This window comes from Dermochelys coriacea, chromosome 11 (assembly GCF_009764565.3).
Source record: "Dermochelys coriacea isolate rDerCor1 chromosome 11, rDerCor1.pri.v4, whole genome shotgun sequence".
Lineage (NCBI taxonomy): Eukaryota > Metazoa > Chordata > Testudines > Dermochelyidae > Dermochelys > Dermochelys coriacea.
The window spans coordinates 74701608-74722766 of record NC_050078.2 but is presented as its reverse complement, the minus strand read 5'-3'; the positions used below and the strand labels follow the sequence as shown (position 1 = coordinate 74722766).

At 41.9% G+C, this 21159-nt stretch overlaps 1 long non-coding RNA gene across 3 annotated transcripts in view; it reads right to left on the bottom strand.

Annotated features, from left to right (window-relative positions):
* LOC122458212 overlaps window positions 1–21159 on the bottom strand; it is a 109976-nt gene that overhangs the window by 32444 nt on the left and 56373 nt on the right. Inside the window, exon 5 of one of the 3 annotated variants that reach the window (XR_006278129.1) lies at window positions 19–535. The exons of 1 other annotated variant lie outside the window; for it this stretch is intronic. This is a non-coding gene — a long non-coding RNA (uncharacterized LOC122458212). Of the gene's footprint in view, window positions 1–18; window positions 536–7633; window positions 9452–21159 lie in introns of those variants that run through there. One more of the 3 variants, XR_006278127.1, reaches the window with a different exon arrangement.

Here is a 21159-nt window from a genome sequence, read left to right as displayed (position 1 = left end):
GCACTATCTCCAGCTCATTTTCTTGCAAATATTCTCAATACGCGGTATCAGGGTCAAACCTTAACTGCTGAAGAAGAAGAGCTGGCTATGACATGGACATCCAGCAATCATCCCTCCATAATGCCAACTATAATAAACTTCAGAACTAAGGGTGAACCTTTCAGGAAATACACCAGACCCTCGCTAGAACGCGGAATTTGGAATCCATGCGCAGTACTGCATTATAGCAGGGACCGTATTAAAATGAACTGTAATTAAAGTAAATTTGGGATCCATGGCCGCGACCGTGTTATATGCAAATTCACGCTATATAGACACACGTTCGAGCAAGGGTCCGGTGTATATGTTTGCTGATGCTGTTTTAAAGAAAAAAAAAAGTCACACTGGTGAACTGGTGGAAGTCGCTTAAACTCTTTGATTCAGAGACCGTTGAAGTGATACTCTCTCTTAACAGCAGCATCTTCTTCTGCTCGTGTAGAAAGAATATTTTCTTCCTTTGAACTAATTCATTCCAAACTGAAAAATCATTTGGGACCTGAAAAAGAAGGAAAGCTTGTTTTTCTTTTCTAGATTATGAACAAACAGGAAAATAAAGGTGAAGACGACTGAGTAGGCTGCAGAAGCCAATATTTTAAGTTTCTCATGTTGACCTGGCTGACAGTTTATTTAATTTATTGGTTTTTTTGTTTTTTAAAAATTTCATTTAACTATTTTAGTTAAACAAAACAAATCTGATTTTTAAAAACTTGAATGTTTAATTCAAAAACTCATGCTTGTTTTGTTAAAATATTGTGTGCTGTTGAAGAAAAATATCCAGACTACATAACGTTGTTGTTTTAGTTAAATAAAACAATTTTAATGTCTGGTGATGTTCTCCTCTTAATACAGCATGGCAAGAAAATCCTCCAAATATTAATGATTAGCTTGTTGAATTGGAGACAGTTCACCTCCAAGTGACTTCATAAATATCTGCTTCAATTATCCTTGGTAAATGAAATAACCAAACAATCGTTTGTTTTATGATATAGCTGTAAAATAAATCTGAAAAGTTTTCAAAATAAATCACTTTAAAAATGCATAGTATGTACCTTCTAAAAATGAAACCTACATCTATCTCCGGGTTGTGAAATATATGTATTAAGGCTTTAACAACCAACAAGAATGCACTTTTATGTAGAAATCCATGATTAAATCGAGTCTTCCTGACTAGTGATTTAAATCAATTTGATTTAAATCAAATCCACCCTGACTGTTGGTGATTATGATTTCAGTTTAAGAGAATTACTTTTTTCCTTTAAAAAAAAAAACCACATGTGCACCAACATTTAATACCAGGAAGGGAAAAAAAAGAGACAGCCTTTTATATTGTGACCCAAGATTTTTTTTTTAAAAGCAAAGAAAGATCAGGTTGAACAGATTAGCTACACTTATATTGCACCAAATTCTATATAGGTTCTTATGTTTTCTCAATACATTTCACCTCAGATAAAATGGTATCAAAATTATGTCAGTGAATCGAGTAAAACCTCATTTTCTTTATCAAACAAGAGTGAATTACTCAATGTACATTATATATAAATATAAAGTCATATTAAGTAATACTTGGAGATGTTTATATAAAATCACCTATTTAGATTTAGGTGTCTGATTTAATTAAACATACACGTACCTGACGGTAGAAACAAGCAACTTCTGCAAAAATAAAAATAAATTTGCCCGAAATGTCAAACCCAAAGTTAAACATCCCACCATATCCAGCAATATCAACCCTATTTACATTCCTCCCTCCCCAAAAGATGTGCCTTGCAGCACGTACTGAAGGTCAAGAGATTTAGCCTATTTCTGACCATTGGGGAAAGCCAATTTAAGAAGAATCAGGGGTGCCAATTCTGGCTGGATGTATTCCTGGAGATCATCATATGACAATCTTTAATTAAAGATTAATCTTTAATTCCTGGAGACTCCAAGCCAATCCTGGAGGTTCGGCAACCCTACAAAGAATGCCCTGCCAGTTGCTCCCTTTCTTCTAAGGACAGGGAACTCCAGCTTAAGTGCTGACTGCAGATGTGGCAGATCATCATCTAGGGAGAAACAATGAAATAAGCAAGAATCAAGTGATTTTGGGCTGTACAAATCAAAGAATGCCTTAAAACTCCATCTAGAAGATAAGTAGCCAGCACAAATCCCAGGACTCTGATGCCACATGCTTTTAATAAAAAGCCCCACTTAAGTGGGCTGCAGCATTTTGCATGATATTCAGTTTCTATATTATAGCATAGCCTCACAAAAAGCATACTGCAGTAGTCTAATCTTGAGATGATATCAGCAGTCAACAGGGACCACATCCAAAATAAATGGTCAGTGTTCCCCAGGCAGGCAAAAAGTTGGGGGTAAAGTGTTCATAGACAGTGATACTGCTGGTATCTGACTAATAGAAGGCTGGGTACAATACTCACAGACCACAAACTTTAGCAACAGATAATGGTGTTTGTCCACTAATTAGAAGCAGATGTAGCCCTTGCCACATCTTTCAGTAGCTTATCCAGCTTACTATCATTGCAGTCTTATCCAGATTGAGTTTTGACCAGCTAGCCTTTACACATGCCCCAATCTCTACCAAATGCTACTTAAATCATTTGACAGCACTGCTTGGAAGTAGTGAGTCAAATAGAAGGGGTTATCAGTGTAGCCCAGGCTTCCTCTCTAACCTTCCTAGCTGCCTAGTGTACATGAACTGGGGAGGCAAATACGGAAGGGGAAGAGAGACAAGAAAGAATCCTATAGAAGCTCACCATAGAGCACCCCACTGGATAGAAAAGCAGTTCTTCAAAACTACCCATTAGGATCTCAGGTAAGAACAAAACCACGAACAGGCAACCCAGCCTACTACTGCGAGCATTGCTGACAAGTCTTGCCAGTGATGCTGATCCCTAGAAGCCAGTCTGGCTGCCCATCTATGTAGTTACACTACCTATCCACTTTCCCTTCTTCAGAGTTCAGTTCTTAAGGCCTGGAGCATTAAGTAAGAGGAACTGAGGCAGTTGAGGATCACACAACCCGTTAACTATCACTCCAAAGGAGAGAGTGTTGCTAATAAGTAAGGCTACGTTTTAGTCGCAGGTATTTTTAGTAAAAAAGTCATGGACAGGTCACAGGCTATAAACAAAAATTCACTGTTGCTTGTTTGTCCTATTGAACCACTAGGGATATTTCACTGTACTGCTGTGTCTGCAATGATCAATGCTATAAATCAGTAAGAGCCTGACTAACTTTCTGGACTTGTGCGGGACCTTTTCTCCTCTGCGGCAAACTAAAATGAACAAAACTGTATTAAAGCTACTGTAAGTCTCTCAAGTCATTCTATGAAACTACCACTAAAGGCACATATGGTGACTTTAACAAGCATGCCCCTTGGACAAAATACAACTGTTTAACAACAAAAAACGTATACATACTTAAACACCCTGAAGGACTCCACTGCACTTCACATACTGCGTACTGCGACTATTTTACCCTGCCTTGGAAATGACTTCTGAATTATATATAGTAGCATACATACACATGGGGGTGACCAAGATCAACATTCTACATAGTGCCTCTTCAGAAGTCTTTTCAGAAGGCAACTTAAACACACCAACTTTCCAAAAACAAGCCTGAATGCAAGTTTAAAACTCAAGTTTGTGTGTTGCTTATATTTTCACTTTACTGACCAGTTATAGCAGGTGCTCATACTCTAACTAAATAGGCCTCAGTGAATATTCATAGCGGAAATTAGAATCAATGCTATATTTTTATTGTTTGACTGAACTTAGACTTGCAACTCAGTCTTTCAATAGATGTCCATGTATGAACTCAGGGTGCTGTTATCCTGCCAACAAATCCAAATTGCTGTTCTTTTTTCTTACATTTTTCAAGTTAAGAGTTTTCTTAATTGATTTCTGTGGTAGATATGGATATTATTTTCCATGCAGGGATAAAACTCAATTGTATCTTTGAAAGCTGGTAACTAGTTTAAGCTACCTGACAAATTTCCTGCCTTCCATTTCCTGCAACATGCAGTGTCTAGAGCGTATGATTATGATTGTTATAGGAAATGGTCAAGTAGATAATTTCACTCACTCATTTTAGATGGTTGTTATGAAGACATATTATAAAGAATGTATCTAGGTATTTGTATAGCCCACAGCACAAGACCATCTGAACATCTCACAGGAATTAATGGGATTTTACAGCACAGGATCCATGACAAAGAAGTATTATTCCCATGTTAAAGATGGTGAACCTGAGGCACAGCGTACATCAAAGTGACTTGCCCAGAGTCACACAGGAAGGTTTGTTTCTGAGCTAGGAAACGAATCCAGGTCTCCAGAGGCTAGTCCAGTGCTCTAACCAAAGATGCAGAAAAGCGTAAAACATGAACTGCAGTAAGGAAGCACCATTTCAGACTGGAGATCAGATCTCTGCTGACTCACAAGTGAAATGATTTTGTCAATTACTATGTACTTTTGTAACATAAAATCCCCCTTAGTCATTAGCACATGGAGCTACTCATATGCACTGGAATAGCAAGAGTTCAGAAGATAAGACTTGAAAACTGCTCTGTAGAGAAATAAGCAAAACTTAAGAGAGCCAGCCAGCCAGAAGGTGATTACACTCAATACATCTTTCATAGCCAAAAAAAACCCACACAACTTAATTCAAATAGAATGAAGTATGGTTACTAAAGGCATTTGGTATGGTGATAAATTCTAAAAATTTACATAATTTACCCTATTAAATAAGACAAATTTCTATTTAAAAATGCCCACTCTCATTTTGGAAGTATTTGCAACAGTATCCTGTATAAAAAAACCTAATCCACAAATTCCAAAACTTAATTACCACTGAGAAGTAACTTGTAACCTAAAAAAATGACAGCTTTAAAACCACACCACACAGAGCAGTATTCGTTCATATTTAGCTATTCTGCAGCTGTAGAGCTAGCAACCTCTGGTCTACTTTCAGGCATGGTGGAGTCTGGCTTTACTGTTTATGTTTGATACCAATAAGCAAAGGTTTATGACAATTTATTGACGCAAGCTATTTCATGCTACATGCCAGGAATTACCCAGAGGAGGAAGAATTCTCTTCAGGCAGCCACTTGGAGGCTCTTGAATTGTTTAACTGCTAGAGAACGTAAGACGAGTTCTTATATGATGAAAGCCATGTGGAAGAAGGAACACAGAACTAACAATAAAAGCAAGTACAAAGCATACAGATGAACAGTAATGTTGAGAGTCAAGAAGGAGGCCAGTAGAAAGTGGCTCTGATTTCTTTGGTAAGTTATATCCAATGAGCAGCTGGAAATGATAATGTTATCACTAACTGTTAGGTATACATTTTCTCATAAAGGAAATAAAATGCTATGCTGTATTAACAATTATTAGAAAATACTCAGTATTGTACTGTCAGTCAATAAAAATCAATGCTATATCCAATCACAAATACAGTGTTCAGTTCTAGTCACCCTGTCTCACGTTATAAGTGACAAAATAAGAAGTGTGGAAATACAAACTGGGCCTGCAAAAGTTGGTCACTTTTTGCCTCCTTTTGTATGAGGATTTTCAGCCATAGCTTGTAACAGCTGCACCACCAAAAAGAGGCAGAAACAACTGAGGAACAAGGTGAATGAATACTCACTTGAGAAAACTATCTAGAACAATCCTTTCCTTCTGAATGGGTTGAAGCTACATAGGAGAGAAGGCAACTTTAAGCCATATACCTCTGACTGTACTGCACCAACACTACCCGCTGTTGAGCCACCACAATAAAACGTGCCAAGAAGCTACGAAATCAAACAGACCTTCCATCTGCTGGAGAGAATAAAAATTGAATGCCAACCAACTTGTCTCTCCAGAGAGGGAATGATATCTAGGATCTTGTTTCCAGATGGAAGATAATATTCCTTTATCTGAGAAGGGATAAGAATGTGTTCGCTCACTTTAGATACCACAGCAACAAGGAGACTGACATATCGTCTTGGAGTAACAGGTGGCAGTGACCTAACATTTGATTGATTGTCAAATAAATTTTTGAACTCTTCAATCTTTAATGAATTGTGTACATTTGCTTTCAACAAAAAAGCTGCATAAACACTGACAAAGCTCTGTCCTTGCCTCCATGGGTCCCGCGTTTCCTGGCGGATTTCGCTAGCCTCAGAGGCTCACTGTGACCCTCCATGTAACCCTTCTTTCTCTAGAGATGAGGGTCACAGTCTGAGCAATTTTCATCATAAGCCAGCGAGGGAGGTGGAGAAGTTATCCTTCCTTGCACAGTCTCTGTTGTCTCTCAGGGATTAATCAGGGGGCAAAGGTGGGGGGGAAGCCCGGGCCCACCCTCTACTCCAGGCTCCAGCCCAGGGACCCTAATAGTATCAGCTATGGTAGCTGACCTTTTAGAAACATAAACATGTACAATTCCCTAGGCTACTTCCCCCACAGCAGCCCTCACTTCCTCAAGCTCCACTTCACCCTTACCTCAGGGCCTCCTTCCTTGTGCCTGATACGGTGTGTACTACTCAGCCTCTCCAACCGTGCAACTTCTTCCCACAGCTCCTGACATGCACACCCACCTGACTGACTGGGAGGCTTTGAACTAGTTTCAGCCAGCCCCTGATTGGCTTCAGGTGTCCCAATCAACATAGCATTCTCCCTGCCTTCTGGAAAGTTCTTAATTGGCCCCAGGTGTCTTAATTGACCTGGAGCAGCTTCCATTTCACTTAACCTGGTACCAGGGATTTGTTTAGCCTGGAGCTAACATATCTATCTCCCACTACTTTTCTATAGCCATCTGGCCTTGCCCCGTCACAACACTTACAGCCCTAACAGAAATCTTAAATTGGGATTTGAAAAGATTCAAAAGAAATAACTCCTGTTTCTTAATACCCAACATGTTTTATTTAAAAGTTTACAATGTTTAAACAAAATCCAATTCCTTCGTAACTAGAAATGAAATGCAGTATCTTTTATACAACATAAATCAGCAACAAACAAAAGAGTAAGCAATTTTTAAAATATCCTTTGCAAGTTTCATTTTTAATACCTCCTTAGCAAAGCCATATCTGAAAACTAGCAAGTTCTAAAAAAAATGTTCTATCTGAAGATAGATCACTTGATTAGGGAGACTCAGAGTGGATCAAAAGTGCTGAAACCATTGTTACGGGGGTAAGAATTATCCCTCTGGTCTTCCATAAAAAGAAACAGGAAAACTTTGTTCTCTTCTAATTAAAACCCACACTCTTACTAGCTTATTCTCCAAAACAACTGTGTGTAGAAAAAGCAGTTGCATTTATCCTGCATTATTAATTAAAAAGTTGGAAGTGGCATCAAAGTCTTCACAAAGTAGTTCATTTGAAGTGAAGGTATCACCTGGAATCAAAAACAATGCAACAAAGTACATGGCCAAAAAGTAAGTGACGCACTCTGCTCCGAAGGTTTCTGCAGTTGTCACGGAACAGCCTCAGATTTTTATCTGATAGGAAGAAATAAAGGTTTCAGAGTAGCAGCCGTGTTAGTCTGTATCTGCAAAAAGAAAAGGAGTACTTGTGGCACCTTAGAGACTAACATTTATTTGAGCATAAGCTTTTGTGAGCTACAGCTCACTTCATCACTTGATCTGTTGAAGCGAGCTGTAGCTCATGAAAGCTTATGCTCAAATCAAATTTGTTAGTCTCTAAGGTGCCACAAGTACTCCTTCTCTTTGAAAAAATAAACGTTATCTAAAGCCAAGGATGGCAGTTCAAGGCTCACAAACTGAACTTCATGCCCGTTACAACTCCCATGTAAAACTGCTTATGTGGTTTGGCAGTGTAATAGATGACAACAAAATCAGTAGGCAGAGTCTTATATAGAGAAAGGGGTTCTGGACTGATTATTAGTTTTGTGATTACTTTGGATTTCAGCAGAAACTAGTGATCCGGCATCCACAGTCTCTCAGATACATGTGGTAAGTTCAGCATTCTTGAACTTCCTGTACTGGGGCAACTTCTACTTCAGGAGTCTCAGACCTACAGTACCTGAGGTTGTTCCACTGCAACCTGAGTGGTTTTTACTTTCTACAGCATGAATATTCAGGGGAGCTCATGGACTTCCCACCCACATCTAGAAACAGTCCACAAACCTGAGCTCTTTAAGGGGTTCAAATAACTTGATCTTCACGGTGCTCTTGAAGGTAAAAATCCAATTTGGCTTACAATCAGGGGTAAAATGGAGCTTCTTCCAAGCCCAAGGCTCAGTGTTTGGAACTATTACTTTCATTTCTGGTCCTTTTTGTTTTAGTTTGGTTCTCACAACATCCTCACTTCCCAATTCCTTAAAATGTGTCTTTACAGAAACGCTGTCAGATTAGTAGATTGTCTAAAGAAAAGGTTCAGGAATTACCTGAAGTCTTGTGTCAATGTGGCAAAGCCTTCCCAATACTTTCTATTAAATGTTTTTCTTGTTAGCCATTGCATTGGCCTGGAGAGTTAGTAAGTTTGGGGATCTTATTTATCTGGAATCCTTATGTGCAGTTTTTCCCCCAGATGAGATGATTCGCAGGCCTGCTATCAGCATTTCATCCCCAACAAGTGTTTTGAAAGAAAATGGGTTCCTTCTGTGCCAAGCTCTTCCACAACTAGGAGAATGAGTTACACTCCTTAGATATGGTCAAGTCATTTATATTCAGTTTATGCAAAACAAATCCTTGAAGTAAATTGGGTGTAATTTCAGGATTGTATTGGTGACCTAAGAAGGGCTGCAAGGCATTCATATCTACCATTTTCAAATGGATAAACTCAGTAGTTTATCAAGCCTACAAACTGTCCATAAACGATCACCTTTCTTTCAAGGCTTTCTCCCTCAGGCCTGTGGCTGTTTCCTGTGCAGAACAGCACAATGTGTTTCCCCTCCCAAGCCCAAAAAGTAATTTTGTTGTATGACAACCTAGTCTTCAATGTGTTCTCTTAACCATCACTTTAAAATAGATGTTTGTCTTTATCGGATGAAGCTTTTGGACAAAAAGATTCATAGTCTCTCTCTTGGCTTTCCTTCACTAAAACCCTCCATACAGTGGGTAAAGGAAGAAGGAAAAAAAAAAAATCTAGCTATGTTTTCTCTTGGTTCAGTTTTCTTGTTTGTTTCCGTCCAGTTTGTAAAGATTGGCTTTACCACTGGGTACTTTCCAGTTCTTCAAGTGCTTGCTCATGTTGATTCCAATTAGGTGTGCGCGCGCCACATGCACAGTCCTTGGAAGATTTTTCCCCTAGCAGTATCTGTCAGATAGGCCCAGGTGTCCCCTGGAGTCGCGCCTTCATGGCACTAAATATAGGGCCCTGCCGACCCGCCACCTCTTCAGTTCCTTCTTACTGGCAGTGACTGTCGGAGTGTTTTTTCTTTCTCGTTTCGAGTGATCCCCTAGTAGTTTTCTTTAATACCTGCAAATAGTTAAAATACACTAGTTATAAGTGTTAACCAGGATTCAAACTAACTGGTTTCTCCCCCTTTCCCTTTCCTCTCCCAGAGCCGGGACATGCCCCAGTCCCAGGGGTTTAAACCATGTGGGGTCTGCCAGATGCCAAGAGGTGGATCTGCACACATCCTGCCTGAAATGCCTGGGGGGGAATCCCACCAAATGGACAGGTTTAAAATCTGTAGAGGATTCTGCCCCCACCCCAAGGAGGAAAGGGACCACAGACTGAAGCTGCTGCTGACGGAGGCAGCCCTGCGGCCAGTCTAAGTCGAGCCCCAGGGACCTAGCATCGGGCTCCTCAGCATTGGTTTGCTGCATTGTCTTCTATTACGGATGCAGTGCCGAGGAAGGACTCCGGGATCAGAGACCCTCGGCACTGACTCTCCCCGGCACCGAAAAAACTGCCTCATGGGCAGAGTCTCAGCATCGCTCTCAGTCACCGGTCCCACACCAAAGAAACACAGGAAGACTGATGGGGTGCTGCCGCGCTTGAGCGTGAGTTTGCCAAGGGAGTGCAACTTGTGTCGGGACACTCCTCCTCGCCTGTACCACAGCCGGCACAGTCAAGTCCAGGCCCACAGAGAGGTCTGTTGAGTCCAGTGCCAGTGGAACAGGGTCAAGTGGAGAATTTAGACCTTCCCTCCATCCTAGAGACCTTCAAGGTAGCCAGGGATCTCATAGCCCAGATGGATCCACACTCTCCTGACTAGCATGAGAGATCTATAATTTTGTGTTGTTGTGGAGGTTTTCTTGTCTGTTCGCTGGTGCCAAGGCATGCCTCTTTTGGCCGGCTTCAAGCCCTGTGCTTCGTGCAACAAGGACTGACTTGTCATCTTCCGAGTTGGGGGATGGGTCTTACTCCTCCCGTCCGAGGAGTCGTTCTTGCTACTCCTCCAGGCATTTCTACCATCCATGGACCCAGGCACAGGAGTACCATCAAGTTCATGCTCAGGAGGTCAGTGTGGCCCTTTTGGAACCCACAGTGGTTCCCCCCAGTTTCCAGGGCTATTAGGTGTCCCGGGAAAGGTGGAAGACATCGTCCCATCAGGCTCTGGACCCATTTGTAAATGTTTATGACCTGTAGTGACACAGTAATTTGTCTAGGGGTGGAAGCCCTGAGGTGGTTTTGATTGGATACTGCCTGGCATCACCCCACAGAGGCAGCTCCTGCAGCACCTGTGCTGTAAGGCTGGCTGGGCTTAGCTCTCTGCTCCAGGGATTGCAACCTCCAAGGTTGCAGTGCTGCTCAGGTTTGGCCTCGCCCCCCTGAATGGGCCAAATTTGTGAGAGTGGAGTTGTGATCTGGCTCATGACATTGCAGTCCCATTCACTCACATTTGGCCTACCTGGACTCCCATCATCATGACAGCTGGGCCAAAACTGAGTGGTGATGGGCTTCCAAAGGTTGCAGTGCCTGGAGCAGGGAGGCAAGCCAGCCAGCCCTTTGGGACAGGAGCTGTCATATGACCCGTTGAAACATCCTGGCAACCAATTTTGGGTCCTGACCCAAGGATTGAGAAACTCTTGCCTAGAGGAACCTCTTCTTTCTTCCCATCAAGATGAGACACTGAGGGCTGGTCTTCACTACGGGGAGATAGACGCTGCTGCAATCAGCAGGGGCCGTTTTAACACATCTAGTAAAGACCCGCTAAAAATAGACGACAAAGCGCTCTCGTCGACCCCAGTACTCCACCTCTGCGACAAGTTAACCTAAGCTACGTTGACTCCAGCTACGTTATTCCTGTAGCTGGAGTAGTGTAATTTAAGTCAATTTACCCTGGTAGTGAAGACAAGCCCTGACTTAGAGGCAGTAAATTCTCTGAACAGCTCCACTTGCTAGCACTACATTGTAAACCTAGAGAGAACTTAAAAACTGAGGAGCTTCCATAGTTGGAAGATGAGAAAGAATAATCCAATTGTAATGGATCATGGAATGTCAGGTGCCCAGGAAGGAAAAGAAGAAAAGAAATATACTCTTCTGAAGCACAGTTCAAAAAGGATGACGATACTTGGACACACTGTGCTTAGAGTTTAAGACTATTTTTTTTTTCTGTTTATTGACAGAACATTTTCGCCGCCCCAATACAACTTTTTCAAAAGGTTCTTTATTGCCCGAAAATAGGTCACTCATTTAAAAAACTTATTTTGAGATGCATCTTTAACAAACTTCTTAGCCTTTAAAAAAACAGCATTAAAATATTTAAAAATTTATGGCACAAAATGCTTCAGAGAAAATAACTAACTGTTTAAACAAGAAAAATGTTTGTATGTAAACTGCATGAAACAGTTTTCCATGTCTCATTGAACTATGGAATAAAAGTAGAGTGGCTTCTTACGCCTGTCAGATAACGTCATAAGAAAGTACTTTATTAATCTAGCGGATCACAATGTGTGACTAACTTGTTTTGCCAGTGCCCTGCAATTATGAAGCTTTCTGCTCTGCATATGAAACTGCTCTCACTTTTTTTTTTAAAAAAAGATCTTTCTGCAGAACTTTTGTATATGCAACTCATTCTTAAAATTCAATATTCTTAATCAAGCATTGAGTATTTCAGATCTTAAAATTTGCATCTCTTCAAAAGTAGCTTTTAAGAAGCAACATGAATGCAAATGTTACAAAAATTAGCAAGAGAACATTTCATAAACAAAACGCTTCATTGAACATGAAAATATTCATTTTTTACAATAAAATGAATTTAAGACACATACAAATCAGTTGAGTGATTAACTTAAAGTGTTTCTTTTAAAAAGACTCTTTATGGTTAATATGTCCCCTAAAACAATCTATGCTGATTAAGGTACCAAACATTAAAAATTAAGGTTCCAGGATTTTTTTCTTGGGAGCGGGGGAGGGGGATAAATCATCTGGAGGGCCAGACAGTTAAACAATGGGCTCTGATATACTAAACATGTGTATTTTAAAACATGTTTCAGAAGTGGGATTAAGGAATGATAGGGAAGACATAACCATAAAACAAGTAGTCTCCTTGAAGTCCACTGAGAATATTGCCATGCAGATTTAATTTATCTAGGTAGCACTTAGACCAGAGGTAGGCAAACTACGGTCTGCAGGACCGTCCAGCCTGGCCCTGGAGCTCCCGGCCCTGGAGGCTAGCCCCCGGCCCCACCCCCATTGTCCTCCTTCCCCACAGCTCACTGTGCCACCAGCACTCTGGCCCGCTGCTCCTGCCGGGCCGTGTGGCTGGCTCCAGCCAGGTAGGGGGGCTGCGAGCTCCTTCTGCTCTGAGCAGCATGGTAAGGGGGTGGAGAGCAGGGGGGTTGGATAAGGAGCTGGGCGTCCCCAGGGGCAGTCAGGAGACAGGGAGTAGGAGGCAGTTGGACAGGCGTAGGAGTCCTGGGTGCCTGTCAGAGGGCGGGGGGGTGGATAGGGGTCAGGGCAATCAGGGGACAGAGAGCAGGGGGGCTTGGAGAGGGGGTGGGGTCCCGGGGGTGGTTGGGGAAGGGGGTCTCAGGAGGGGGCAGGCAGGGTGAAGGAAGGAAGTGAGAGGGGACAGAGAGGGGGCAGGGGCCAGGCTATTTGGGGAGGCACAGCCTTCCCCACCAGGCCCGCCATACAGTTTCGCAACCCCGTTGTGGCCCCTGGGCCAAAAAGTTTGCAACCCCTGACTTTGAGAACTCCTGCTGTAGTGTCTAACTGTGGTTGGGATGCGAAAGTAGGTCATGACCCCATTTTAACAGGGTCACGAGGGCCAGCATTAGATTTGCTGGGACCCAGGGCTGAAGCCCAAGCTCCACCCCCACACAGAGCGGCAGGACTCGGGCTCTGGCCCCCTCTACCCTACCAAGGCCGGCCGGGCTTGGGATAAGGCTCTGCCCCTGCTCCCTGGGGTCACGTACTAATTTTGTTGGAAAAAGGGGGTCGTGGTGCAATTAAGTTTGAGAACTGCTGCATTACAGTGATGAAAACTACAGAGGACAATAAGATAAATAGCCCCCACATAAGGGGGGGGGGGGGAAGCTATTATATATTCTTGTTTACCTAAAAAGTAGAGTTCAAATCAACCACTCTTATAATGCTGGCTAACAGCCTTTAGTAAAAGAAATAGTCAATAGATTGTTAGCAGGATAGATATGTAGAATTACAGATGTATTATTTTCAAGTAATATATCTGAACAGTTTCTTTCACTTTTTCTTTCCAAGTCCAGACTTGAAGATTCTGCATTTCATGGCTATCTAAAAGTGTGGAAGAAATGTCACCATCCCAAATAAAAAGATTTGCTGGAGAGGAAATAAAGAAAGTGCTATTTCCAAATATCCTTTCATTTCTAATTTAAGTTTGCAATTAATGAGCAACTAATATAGATCTAAAGCTTTCTTTTCATATATCTACGCACACACACCCCAACACACCCCTTTTTCGTCACAGGAACAAAGTTCACTAAAGTTCTCACCAGCAACACATTCTCTTGCGACCAAGTATTTGCAACCAAACCTGTTGAAACCTATTCTCAACATGCTACAACAAGTCTTACTGGAACTAAGAAGCCACAAGGAAGGATCAAGTCAAAGCACCCAAGACTTTTCATTTGATACAAGATGATTAAATACTCATTATTCCACTTCCATTACAGAAGAAAAATGAGTAGAACCTTTTAAAAAAAAGTTAAGAAAACATAGGTTATAAAGCCCAGTTTGCTACAAGAGTGGAAGTCAGACTTACTAGCCATAGCTCAGAAATTATGTTTCAGTATGTTGGGTAGCATATTGACAACAGTGTTACAAGTCAATTTATAATGCTGAAAGTAACATTGAGGGGTAAATACATGATAATGAGGTCCAGTCTAACCTGTTTGCTTAAACAGCTGGTCAAATACCCACAGGAAGGAAGGAAAGATTTAAATATAGTCTTTTCCACTAACATAGCAACATGTTACAAAATAATCACTAAATACGTTGGTTTCTAAAAGAAGCTGTTTATTACATGAAGACAAGCTTAAACTACAGGGCATGTCACGTCACAGACAGCTGCACAGGCGCTAACAAACAGCTGTAAACAGGAGTTTGAGTGGGAGTTCTGTTGGAGGAGAAGGTATCTGCACTTGGTTTTGTATTTTGGGGTGTGTGTGTGTGTGTGTGTGTGTGTGTGTGTGTGGATCTATATCTAGAGAGAGGCTTGTAGGGGCTTTGTGCTGGGAGAGAAGCTGAGCCCTGATTAGGGGGCAGGGCTTCTCTGACTAGGGGTCCTATAAAGGTAGCCAGCCAGGCAGGCAGCGGCACAGGCGCTAGCAAACAGAGCTGTAAACAGGGGAGTTTGAGTGGGAGTTTGTATTGTGGTGCTTGTTTGGGGTTTGGTTTTGCTGTGGGGGGTGGTCTTCTGGTGTGGCTTGTGTTTCCCAGATTAACAGGATTTAGGTGGGAAGGTGATGACAGATACGGAGGCAGCTGTGGGAGTGACTTCTGTAGTGGAAGACACAATGAGGCTGACTGGATGTGGAAGCTGTGGTATGTACATGATCCTGGAGAGGGGACCTGGTAAGAGTTTTTTCTGCATGAAATGCCATCTGATAGAGTTGATGGAGGAAAAGATCTGAGGTTTGGAGATGCAGGTGGAAAGTCTGGTTGAGTTTAGGAAGGGGTTTGAGCAGATGATGGAGCAAAGACAGCAGATATCTAAAGGGAAAAGCTCAGACTTACAGATGGAAGCAGGGCTGGGGAATTTTGAGGGGAGACTGGGTGAGGAAAGTGGTCAGTGGAAGATTGTGACTAAAAGAACCAGTCAGAGGAAAAGCCAGGCTAGTGAAGGAGAAAGAGAGCTTAGGAACAGGTTTGCAGAGTTGGAAAATGAAGAAGGGGCTTAGCAGGTAGTCGCTGAAGGTGGAAGGGCAAGGAAGAAGAGAAGAGAGGCTAGTCCTACAGGAAAAGGGGAAGAGTCAAGGGAGACTACACCAAATATGAGTCCCAGGAGGATATAGGATGGATTGAAGAAGATTATACGGGAAAATAGGAATGGAAAGAACTTGCAGCCAGAGGGAACAGGGGAGAGAGACTGGAGAATAGCACCGTCACCAGGAAAAGGCAGGTCTATGAGATCGGGGACTCTTTATTGAGAAGAATAGACAGGTCTGTAACTAGAGCTGATCCAGAGAACAGAAGGGTGTGCTTTCTTCCAGGTGCTAAGATACGGGATGTAGACCTGAGGTTGAAAAGGATCCTAAAGGGAGCGGGAAAGAATCCCCTAATTATCCTCCCTGTGGGAACAAATGATACGGCTAGATTCTTGCTGGAAAGTATTAAGGGAGACTATGCTAGGCTGGGGAAAACGTTTAAGGAAATCGAGGCTCAGGTGATCTTTAGCGGAATCCTGCCTGTTCCTAGAGAAGGGCAACAAAGGTGTGGCAAGATTATGACTGTCAACAAATGGCTTAGGCAGTGGTGCTATAAGGAGGGCTTTGGGATGTATGGCCACTGGGATGCATTCACGGACAGAGGACAGTTCTCTCGGGATGGACTTCATCTGAGTAGGGAAGGAAATAGACTTCTAGGATGGAGGCTGGCACAACTGATTAAGAGAGCTTTAAACTAGGAATTTGGGGGAGATGGTTGGGAGATGTCCAGGTAATCTCCACGCCAGATCTTAGCATCGAGAGGGAAGAAGATTAAGAAAGAAAGGATACAGCCGTGGGTAAGAGAAAGTATATAAGGAGCGAGGGTAGTGTGGATACCAGTCTAATAGGTTATACTGGCTGTAGAATGACCGTCCCTAACAGGTACAAAATGTGAGCGAGGCCAAACAGCAAAAATTAAGATGTTTGTACATCAATGCGAGGAGCCTAGGTAACAAAATGGAGGAACTAGAGCTACTGGTGCAGGAAGTGAAACCAGATATTATAGGGTAACAGAAACATGGTAGAATAGTAGTCATGACTGCGTATGTGCTGTTTAGGAAAGACAGAAAAAAAAAAGGTAAACGTGGTGGAGTAGCATTGTATATCAATGATGAGGTAGAATGTAAAGAAATAAGAAGTGATGCAATGAATAAGAGTCCGTCTGGGCAAAAATTACATTGGGGAAGATAACTAGTAGAGCCTCTCCTACAATAGTGCTTGGGGTGTGCTATAGACCTCCGGGATCTAATTTGGATATGGATAGAGCCCTTTTTAATGTTTTTAATAAAGTAAATACTAATAGAAACTGCGTGATCATGGGAGACTAACTTCCCATATATAGACTGGAGGACGAGTGCTAGTAATAATAATAGGGCTCAGATTTTCCTAGATGTGATAGCTGATGGATTCCTTCATCAAGTAGTTGCTGAACTGAGTAGAGGGGATGCCATTTTAGATTTAGTTTTGGTGAGTAGTGAGGACCTCAGAAGAAATGGTTGTAGGGGATAATCTTGGTTTAAGTGATCATGAGTTAATTCAGTTCAAACTGAACGGAAAGATTAACAAAAATAAATCTGCAACTAGGGTTTTTTATTTCAAAAGGGCGGACTTTCAAAAATTAAGGAAATTAGTTAGGGAAGTGGATTGGACTGAAGAACTTATGGATCTAAAGGTAGAGGAGGCCTGGGATTACTTTAAGTCAAAGCTGCAGAAGCTATCGGAAGCCTGTATCCCAAGAAAGGGGAAAAAATTCATAGGAAGGAGTTGTAGATCAAGCTGGATGAGCAAGCATTTTAGAGAGGTGATTAAGAAGAAGCAGAAAGCATACAGGGAGTGGAAGATGGGAGGGACCAGCAAGGAAAGCTACCTTATTGAGGTCAGAACATGTAGGGATAAAGTGAGACAGGCTCAAAGTCGAGTCGAGTTGGACCTTGCAAAGGGAATGAAAACCAACAGTAAAAGGTTCTATAACCATATAAATAAGAAGAAAACTAAGAAAGAAGAAGTGGGGCCGCTAAACACTGAGGTTGGAGTGGAGGTTAAAGATAATCTAGGCATGGCCCAATATCTAAACGAATACTTTGCCTCAGTCTTTAATAAGGCTAAAGAGGATCTTAGGGATAATGGTAGCATGACAAATGGGAATGAGGATAGGGAGGTAGATATTATCATATCTGCAGGTAGAAGCAAAACTGAAACTGCTTAATGGGACTAAATCGGGGGACCCAGATAATCTTCATCCAAGAATATTAAAGGAATTGGCACCTGAAATTGCAAGGCCATTAGCAAACATTTTTAATGAATCTGTAAACTCAGGAGTTGTACCACATGATTGGAGAACTGCTAATATAGTTCCTATTTTTAAGAAAGGAAAAAAAAGTGATCTGGTAACTACAGGCCAGTTTGACATCTGTAGTATGCAAGGTCCTGGAAAAAGAAAAGGAGTACTTGTGGCACCTTAGAGAGACTAACAAATTTATTAGAGCATAAGCTTTTGTGACCTACAGCTCACTTCATTGGATGTATTTGGTGGAAAAAAAACGCATTTTTTTTTCCACCAAATGCATCCGATGAAGTGAGCTGTAGCTCACGAAAGCTTATGCTTAAGCTTATGCTCTAATAAATTTGTTAGTCTCTAAGGTGCCACAGGTACTCCTTTCCTTTTTGCGAATACAGACTAACACGGCTGCTACTCTGAAAGGTCCTGGAAAAAATTTTGAAGGAGAAATTAGTTAAGGACGTTAAAGTTAATGGTAAATGGGACAAATACAACATGGTTTTACAAAAGGTAGATAGTACCAAACCAACCTGATCTCCTTCTTTGAGAAAGTAACAGATTTTTTAGACAAAGGAAACCCAGGGGATGTAATTTACCTGGATTTCAGTAAGGCGTTTGATACCGTGCCACATGGGGAATTAAATTGGAAAAGTTGGGGATAAATATGAACATCAAAAGGTGGATAAGGAATTGGTTAAAGGGGAGACTGCAACGGGTCCTACTGAAAGGCAAACTGTCAGGCTGGAGGGAGGTTACCAGTGGAGCTCCTCTGGGATCAGTTTTGGGACCAATCTTTTTATTACTGACCTCGGCACAAAAAGGGGGAATGTGTTAATAAAGTTTGCAGAGGATATAAAGCTGGGAGGTATTGCCAATTCAGAGAAGGATCGGGATATTATACTGGATGACCTTGTAAACTGGAGTAATAGTAATAGGATGAAATTTAATAGTGAGAAGTGTAAGCTTATGCATTTAGGGATTAACAACAAGAATTTTAGTTATAAATTGGGGACGCATCAATTAACAGTAACAGAAGAGGAGAAGGACCTTGGAGTATTGGTTGATCATAGGAGGACAATGAGCTGCCAATGTGATATGGCTGTGAAAAAAGCTAATGCGGTTTTGGGATGCATCAGGAGAGGCATTTCCAGTAGGGATAAGGAGGTTTTAGTACCATTATATAAGGCACTAGTGAGACCTCACCTGGAATATTGTGTGCAGTTCTGGTCTCCCATGTTTAAAAAGGATGAATTCAAACTGGAGCAGGTACAGAGAAGGGCTACTAGGATGATCCGAGGAATGGAAAACTTGTCTTATGAAAGGAGACTTAAGGAGCTTGGCTTGTTTAGCCTAACTAAAAGAAGGTTGAGGGGAGATATGATTGCTCTCTATAAATATATCAGAGGGATAAATACAGGAGAGGGAGAGGAATTATTTAAGCTCAGCACCAATGTGGACACAAGAACAAATGGGTATAAACTGGCCACCAGGACGTTTAGACTTGAAATCAGACGAAGGTTTCTAACCATCAGAGGAGTGAAGTTTTGAAATAGCCTTCCAAGGGAAGCAGTGGGGGCAAAAGATCTATCTGGCTTTAAGATTCTGCTCGATAAGTTTATGGAGGAGATGGTATGATAAGATAATGTGATTTTGGCAATTATTTAATCTTTAAATATTCAGGGTAAATAGGCTGAATCCCCTGAGATGGGATATTAGATGGATGGGATCTGAGTTACCCAGGAAAGAATTTTCTGTACTATCTGGCTGGTGAATCTTGCCCATATGCTCAGGGTTCAGCTGATCGCCATATTTGGGGTCAGGAAGGAATTTTTCCTCCAGGGTAGATTGGAGAGGCCCTGGAGGTTTTTCGCCTTCCTCTGTAGCATGGGGCCTGGGTCACTTGAGGGAGGATTCTCTGCTCCTTGAAGTCTTTAAGCCACGATCTGAGGACTTCAATAGCTCAGACATAGGTGAGGTTTTTCATAGGAGTGGGTGGGTGAGATTCTGTGGCCTGCGTTGTGCAGGAGGTCAGACTAGATGATCCGAGTGGTCCCTTCTGACCGTAGTATCTATGAATCACTAGATGTGAAATTAAATATGCCTTTGCTCATTTTAAGCTTTATGACCCTAAATATTATCTTTATTAGCCTAATTTTCTTAGTTACATTTTGCAATAATCTCAATACGATCTATTCCAATATTATATAATTCTTCCTACTCCAATTTTTTTTTCCCCAGAAGTTGAGAAAAAGCAGTACTATATTTTCCTCCAACAAAACTGAATAGTGTAGGAATTGGTCACAGTATCTATGAGCCCTCAAAAAACATAAGCTAATTACTGTACTCTAACAAGGAAATTGTATAATCCAGCAATTGAAGGAGTAGTTATTCCAATTATTTTGCAGCCAGACAATGCACTAAATCTGATGCTCTATTTTCACAGTTGGTTCACCACATTTTTTTTTACACAACCTCAGGCATATATCAGGGATGCAGTCTTGCCCTGGCACTACTCTGTCAAACTATTGTCTGGATATCCGGACTTGCCACTCCACTCGGAATCAAGGTTGGTCAAAGCAAGTTTATGGACAAAACTATGCCGATGACACTGCCTTGCTTGTAGAGAAGTCAGAGAATTTCAGCCCTGCTTTCCAAGGTCTCCTAGACACCACCCACACTATGGGGTTGAACATCTCATGGCAGAAGACCAAGATCTAGAACCTGGGGGCTATGCCACTAGAACCCCAAGTGCAGGTGGAGCCAAGTATTGTGGAGAACATTGAGTAGTTCTTCTACCTAGGCTGTAGAGTTCAAATGGTCACAAACCAGACATTTTTTGATAAAGAGGCCTTGCAACCTCCTGCATGAAGTCCAAGTCTTGCATATGGATGCAAAAACATCTTTGCGCTGAGACAAAGTTCAGGATATATCAAACTACTGTATTACCTGTACTGCTATATGGGTCAGAAACCTGGACCCTCTTACTTGGAGTGGCAAGAGGCATTCCCTATGTGCTGTCAGTGCCAAATCCTGAGAATGTAATGGTTTGACTTTGTGTGAATGTCAATATCAGATCTGGCATTCCTTTAGCTGCTCATTATATTGAAAAGCAGTATTGTGTGCTCTTCAGTCATGTCTCCAGGGTGGACAAACATCACAGCACACTGTTCTCCCAAACTCTCCAACACGTGAAGAGGTGCAAGCCCTGGCCCTACCTCATACCACCCACAAGGCTGCCCCAGAGATTCATGGATTTGCAGGACTGAGCCAGATTTGGGTACTTCTCTACACAATGCCTGGTGTGGCGCCACCCACCGTGGTCACTCTGAATGGTGCTACAGTCCTTAGTAGACCATGCATGTTTGATGAATGCTATTCAACGTATTCCCACTCTCCAATATATACTGCCTTTTCAAGCAAAGTTTTTGCTTCATCTATACAACAATGTTATTATAGCCCTGTTTCTACAATCCCAGTTGTGGCAAGTTTGGGGAGGGAGGAAGAAGAGAAAGCCTTGTGTTACTTCATGTTTACCAAAAAGCAAGTTT